This window comes from Rutidosis leptorrhynchoides, chromosome 11 (genome assembly GCF_046630445.1).
Source record: "Rutidosis leptorrhynchoides isolate AG116_Rl617_1_P2 chromosome 11, CSIRO_AGI_Rlap_v1, whole genome shotgun sequence".
Lineage (NCBI taxonomy): Eukaryota > Viridiplantae > Streptophyta > Magnoliopsida > Asterales > Asteraceae > Rutidosis > Rutidosis leptorrhynchoides.
Genome location: NC_092343.1, coordinates 133,298,619 through 133,306,423, shown reverse-complemented (window position 1 = coordinate 133,306,423; position 7,805 = coordinate 133,298,619). Strand labels below are relative to the sequence as shown.

The window sequence follows — 7,805 nt, the reverse complement described above, 5'->3', positions numbered from 1 at the left end:
ACCAGGATCAATATATTTTTCGTTAACTACCATATGTATTTCTGGTACATTTATATGTGTATAATGTAATCCAGAACTAAGTCTTGGCAGTTTTTCAACCACATGACTCTTGTCAGTGATACTTAAATATTTCTCATTTTCTGTTGTCACTGACTGATAATCATACCCGTTAAGGTATATGTCGGAGAAACTCAATAAATTTCTGCTTGACTTGGGAGAAAATAAGGCATCATTTATTAAAAATTTTGTACCATTTGGTAGTATGAAATTTGCCTTTCCTATCCCTTTTATCAAGTTAGCAGGTCCTGATATTGTATGTATAGTTCCTTCCGTTGGTTTTAGATCAATAAAATATTTCTCGGATTTAAGTATAGTGTGTGTAGTTCCACTGTCTGCTATACAGAGATCTCCACCACTTGATTGATGTTGTATTCCAGCAAAATTCATATTGAACTTCATATATAAGAAATAAATAGTGAGTACATTAATATTACACAATATTTTAAACGCAAATAGATAGTACTGAAACATTTAGCAAACATAATGACAAAGACAGACGATATTAAATCGTTTATTTTTCAAAAGACACACAACTTAAACATTCAAGAAATCTTCATATAAATCAGATGGTTTCTCAGTGACTGTTGGATCAATATTATCCACAAAATTTACTTCCTTTTCTTTACCTTTCAGCGAATCCTGATACATCTTAACAAGATGTTTAGATGTTCGGCAAGTATTAGCCCAGTGGCCCATTCTACCACATCTGTAGCAAGATTCTTCAGAATTTTTAGAAGAATTTTCTTCAACATCTTGTTTAATGGGCTTGTTTTGTGGTTGATATTTATATTTTCGTGGATTACTATTTCTTTGACCACCACGGCCACGACCACGACCACGTCCACGCCCATTACCATTACCATAAGGATGGTTTCTACCATAGTTATGGCTTTTGGCATGATGATGGTGATGGTTATTATAACCACGACCTTGCCCGCGTCCTTGTCCCTGTTTATAATTATTTGCAGTATTTGCTTCAGGGATTGCAAGTGTACCAGTAGGACGGGATTGCTGATTTTTCATTAATAGCTCATCATTTTGCTCTGCAACTAAGAGATATGAATTAAGTTCAGGATATGTTTTGAACTTTAGCATTCTCAAATTTCTTTGCACTGTGATGTTTGCAGCATTCATTGTGGAGAAAGTTTTCTCCATCATGTCTGCATCACTAATTTCATGTCCACAGAATTTAAGTTGTGAACATGTATTATACAGAGCTGAGCTGTATTCATTTACTTTCTTAAAGTCTTGGAACCTTAATGTTCTCCATTGTTCCATTGCAGCTGGAAGTAAAATTTCTCTTTGATTATTGAATCTGCTTTTGAGACCTTCCCATAAAACATGGGGATCTTCTACAGTCACATAATTATTTTGTAAGCATTCATCAATATGTTGATGAATAAAGCAACATGCCGTAGCTTGTTCTTTTTCAGAACAAGTGTTGTTTTCATTTATGGTTTCAAGAATGCCCATTGATTTAAGATGCATTTTTACTTTTATAACCCATGGCATGTAGTTGTTTCCAGTTGATTCTAAAGGAGTAAATTTAAGCTTTTCCAGATTCGACATTTTCTATTATCAAAAATTAAAACAAACATCATGATAAATTAGAGTCAATTTATATTCATAAGTATATAAACATTAAACATAAATTTAATATAACATAAATGATAAGTAGGTGACAGTGTCGACCATGTGTAAGCAATCATAAATAAATGTTATATAACAAAAATATAAATATTAGTAAACATAAATGAAAATTTGGCGACAGTGTCGACCATATATTTTTTCAGGTGGTATAACCGACCTATATCATTCTGGTGGTATAACCGACCATATATCATTTTGGTGGTATAACCGACCATATATCATTTTGGTGGTATAACCGACCATATATCATTTTGGTGGCAGAGCCAACCATATTTAGTATTAAGATTATCGTGCTGATAACGTGTTATAATTCAGTAGGCTTATAACTACCTTTAGTGGTTTGATTCTTGATGTTATAATTCAGTAGGCTTATAACTACCTTTAGTGATTTGATTCTTGATTTAGAATACTAATAATGAAGTGTAAGAACAAAGATGATAATGGAGAGAAAGAAAGAAACACTTTGTAAGTGTGAGAAATGGTGCAAGTTTAATGCTTGCATTCATGAGTATTTATAGCCTAAAATCTCAATATAAAAATACATACTTTGTGTACCAAAATTGACTATATGTATACACCAAAATTGACTATCCATATCTATATTATTATTATTATTATAACACATTTAACAAATTATCTTCAAAATCGGTGTAAACTAATCGGTTGAAGCAGATACCATGAATAACATGTATGCTTTTTTCTACCCAAGGCAGATACCATGAATAACATGTAAGATTTTTTCTTGCCTTGAAGAGGAACCTCCGTTGCTAACCGAAGGTGTGATCACGTGAACTGTATTTGGTTATCGGCGGGAAAATTCTACCCAAACACTGTTCATGAACATATACAACAAAAAGTAAATCAACCACGAAAAAGTACTAATTTCAAAATTACAGAGAACTAAATTAACCAATAGTATCAAATCACATTCTTTTATAACTTTATCACCTTTTTTTGAAAGTTTAGCAAATTGAAAACATGCATAACTACATAAGCATGCTCAGATGAAAAACTAACACAAAAGTGTTCATTTTAAAGGGTAAATATTTGGAATATCCATCAAAGTTTTTTTAAACATGTCAGCAAAATATTGAACCTGGCAGATTTTATATACAATACTCACTATATGCAATCAACAAGCTATTTAAATACAAAGACATAAGAGAATTAATAGATAAACATGATAAAACGATGTGATAAAGTGTTCAAGGCATTTAGTGCTACTTTTAGATTAACTAAAAAAGTTCAATAGGTGAAATAAAACCATCTAATTCTTTAATTTCGAGTTGAAAAATGCACATGGCTCTTAAAAAAATAAAGGGAAAAAGATCTCACCATAGCCATAAGCTTCTATCTACTTCCCTATCAAATGTCAATCAAAACATCAAATAATCGTTGGTTGCAGATTGCAAATTAAAAAATCTTGAAACATCAAAGAGCCATTATAATGGGTTGAGCCTGCACCAAACAAAGAATATAACTCGTTGTAGTTAAGAAGCAATAAAGTTATACAGATTTAAAATTTATATTATTATATATTATCAGGCTACTTAAACATCATGTTACTATTAAACTATATAAACCGGTTACATTAAAATAACATATCACACAAATGCAAAATAGTAAATGAGTATCTTTTCGTTAGAAAAAACTTTGAACCTGCATCAAAACAATACATATGAACTTTGATTAGTTAGTGATTAAGAAATGATGATTGCTAAAAATTATTTGGTTAAAAAATTACTTTGAACCGGCATCAAAACTTTAGACCTTCAAGTTTTATAGGAACTTTTGTAGTACCACGAAACATGTTAATCTGTACTAAGCAATTCAGGCATGAAAATAGGTAGAGAGAAGAAAGAATAGATTATTCTAGTGCATCATTATTCCCATCACAAGTGGAAAGAATAGATTATTACCTTGTGATAAGAACTTGATTATGGACATTTTTTTATTGTTTTCATTTGCTATAAAAATCCACTAATAGCATTCAGTTTAGTTTACTTTTTTTTTTTTATACATCCTAAAAGCATAGATTAGACACTATCCAAAACACATAGAATCATAGAATAGACACTACGAAAAACGGACCATGAAGATGAGTTTTAGATTATTTGCTTCGAGGAGTGCTTGATATGTAGATAACTACAAAAAAACATGCCTTACTTGCTAACTATCTAGTAATCTAATAATTATTGTAATTTGGCCCTAGAATTTGCTGAAAGATATGCCAACTAAATTATTGGTAACATATCTACATAGAAATATTTTTTATCAGTGAGTACTTATATAATGCATAAAAGCAATGTACACACTAAATTGATTAATGGCTACATTTGTTCAACTTTCACAAATTATAAATCATAAAATTTCTAGTAAAACCTATATACTGCAATGACATTAGAATGTGAAATCATACTATATAATCAACCCTATTAACGCAATTATTGATAAGCAAAAAGTCAGCGACAGTTCTCGAGAGCAACAATTTGCATAGAAACATTACGTCAGAAACATGTAGAGGTGCATTTCAGAAAGAAAAAAAATTAATTTTGTTTCATTTGGGCATTTCATCAAACACATAGTGTGCATTTAACAAATAAAGATGAACTTTTTTCCTGTCCGTAAATATGATTACAAAATGTCTTACCCCAAATACTAAAAAAGATAGCATTAAACGTTAGGTTTACATCCAATCAATATTTAAGAAATCAAATATAAAGATGCATATATACCTTCTTGGAACTTCAAATATATGTGTATTGGCATCACTGCTATATCCTTTACCTTAAGATCAATTTTGGATGTAACTTGTTATTCATCAATTGGGAAGTGCTTCTGAATCCAAAGCCAAAATAAACAATATGAAATTAACAAATATATAGTTAATAATCGATAATGATAATTATGGGTAGTGGTTACCTGTAAATGAGATGGTGAAAATTGGGTATTTGTCATCTTCTACAATTGAAGCTGGAGCCATGGCAGCCGCAACATATATTGAATCGACGATCGAACGACAGTAAAGCTTTAATTAGAAGATTGTGGATTACAAAAAATACCACACGAAAGTTGAATATCAAACCTAAAACCCTAAAATTTACATTGCCTGGAACTGAGACTTATAATATAGAGATAGATAAAATAAAAATTCCATGAGAGAAAGAAGAAATTTGTGAGGAGATGAATCAAGTAGCAAGATTGGAGAATTACTTGTACAATCGAATTTTTAATTTCAATTATGGGATGAGGTGATAAACTGTAGAAACTGAAAAAATTTAAAATGTTGTGAAGCTCTAGGCAGCATAAGCGTGCAAAAGCGAGTTTTACACACAGTTTTAGGAAATTCCCAGTAACTCCATTCTCCACCAATAAGAAATCTTCTCTTCAGAATAACTCATTTTGATTGGTTGAAAAAACAAGTGGACACTTGAAATGGAACATCCCAAAATAGAAATGTGGACACTTAAGATGGAAAGGAAGGAGTAATATTTTTATTTTTTAATTTATAATTAAAATTATTTAAAGTTAATTACCCTAATGATGTAAGCAAGAGTGGTTATAGAGTGACATGTGTCCTTTATTTTATTTAAGATAAGGTTAAAATTAAAAAGTGATGTCATACCATTAACATTTTAAAAGCATTGGATTGGATTGGATAGAATATATATATATATATATATATATATATATATATATATATATATATATATATATATATATATATATATATATATATATATATATATATATATGTTATCTTTTAATTCGTACGTTCATTTTTAACGCATTTTATATATATTTTAGTCGCAACATCGATCACATAATGACCTTGTCAAATCAGTCAAAATCAGTCACGAATTTCGAGGTTACATAAGCTCTAATTATTATTTTATACATTTAATTTATATAAACTTAAAAAATCATATCTTAGAGTTCTATAATACGAATCCTAAACGAAAATCGCACTACTCGTCGAGAGGAACACGATGAGCAACAAAGTTTCATCAAAAAATCATGGCGCGGTTCCTGAAAACAGAAAACTCAGTTCTGTCCGAATTTTAATTAACCAAAAATCGCGTTTTTAACATATTATAATTATTTAAACATCACCACAATTATATCCAAGCACTATAACTATACATACAAGCATAATAACATAATATTCATGAAGAATTGAAAAAGATGGAGTTTTATGTCTACCTCAAATCAATAAACGGGAAAGATAGATGTGTAGATCGCGTTACAAGAACCCAAATATATTAATCAACTTAATTGATGATGAACAATTATGAATAGGAGATCAAAATTAGATGATGAAGATGATGGTAATGGTGGTGAAGTCGTGGGAGAGAAAGAAAAAGGGAGAGAAAATTGATTTTTGTTGTTGTTTGGAAAGATAATTGGGATAAAATCAAATATAACGAGGTAAATCAAACTTTGCAAAAAATGCCATTTAAGTTGACCGACCTTTTTTATTTATTTATTTATTTATTTATTTTTTTAAAAAAATATTGTGTAATCTTATCCCTTATTTAAATTGATATTATCCTAAATTAAAACTAAAACATATATAGATAATCTTGGAAGAAAAGTCATCAAATAAATTCCTCTTTTTTTTTTATTTATTCGGCCTATTATATCATACATATATTTTTTTTTTCAGTTTTTTTTAAAAAAAAAACTTATCTAAAATATTACCTTATCCTAAATTTTGAATTTATAAATTTAATTAATTAAGAGCATGGCTAATTTTTAAATTAAGTAAAAGCAACTAAAAATAGCTTCTTTTTTTAAAAAAATTTTTTTTGCCCGGTATATGTATATATATATATATATATATATATATATATATATATATATATATATATTTATTTATTTATTTATTTATTTAAAACTAGATGTTATCTATACACATTTATTTAATTTATTTAAACTTACAAAGTGGGCTAAATACACTTTAAAAAGAAAAAGATGGACTAGTCCATTGGACTATCAAAATGATTCAACTATATTGGGCCTAATTGGCCCAACTCAAAAACATGGCCTTTTGACCTTGACCCGAACGATAAATGAACTCGACTCGAATATCTAGAACATCACGCGATTTATGATACGCGAGAAGACTAATAATACACGAATTAAATTATAAGAATATTTTATTATTCCATTGACATAGAATGTCACGTAAAAGAATTTGGATTTGGAAAACACGAATATATAACCGTGGGTTAGGAAATCGAGATGATTCATTGAATATAATTGTTACACAAAGGAACACCCTAACACATAATTAGGGCTGAGCATAAGACCGAATTAACCAAACCATAACCATTTTAACCGAACCGAATTAACCAAACCGAACATATAACCGCGGTTATGGTTAATGATTTTGAATTAACCGAATTTTATGGGGCGGTTATGAAAATAAAGATTATCCGCCCCGATTTAACCGCATCGCACCATTATACTAGTTTATTATATTATATATGTATATATATATATATATATATGTATATATATATATATATGTATATATATGTATATATATGTATATATAATAAACTAGTACAATACTCTGTATTTAGTTAATATTACACAAATTGTATTTATAAAGTAAAATTTGAAATAATACTCTGTAACTTATATATTGTTATAAATTGTGTCACCTCGTAAAGTCGTTATATTCAATTATTAAAAAAATATTTTCTTCTCGTCGACTGATCTTAAAGAATGTATCCACTAAAGTATGTTTACAACAGCGTTATCGTTTGATATGTTCTATTGTAACGATATACATTTAAAATACAATAGTATTTAAATCATTATTTGGTTCAAATTAACTTGAATGTTTGATGTTTTCCATCTAGGTTTGTATGGATATACGTCCTTAAACGATATAATTCGTTACTCGGTGCCATCAAAACCTTATATATCATTACTCATTGTTCAAATTCATTAAATTCTCTTTGTTGTAGATGGTTAACCGAATTAACCAATTTATCCACAAATTAACCATATAAACCGCATTAACCAAACCGTTTATTAACCGAACCGAACGGTTAAGAATTTTAATTAACCAAAGTTTCGGTTAT

General features: G+C 29.0%; 1 long non-coding RNA gene across 1 annotated transcript; it reads right to left on the bottom strand.

Moving 5' to 3' along the window:
* Positions 1–2,413: 2,413 nt before the first annotated feature.
* Positions 2,414–4,924, bottom strand: LOC139876426 (uncharacterized). The gene is made up of 4 exons (XR_011768082.1): positions 4,633–4,924; positions 4,446–4,548; positions 3,046–3,168; positions 2,414–2,540 (listed from the first exon to the last, which is right to left on the bottom strand). It is a non-coding gene; the product is annotated as an uncharacterized lncRNA (long non-coding RNA).
* Between the last annotated feature and the right edge of the window lie 2,881 nt (positions 4,925–7,805).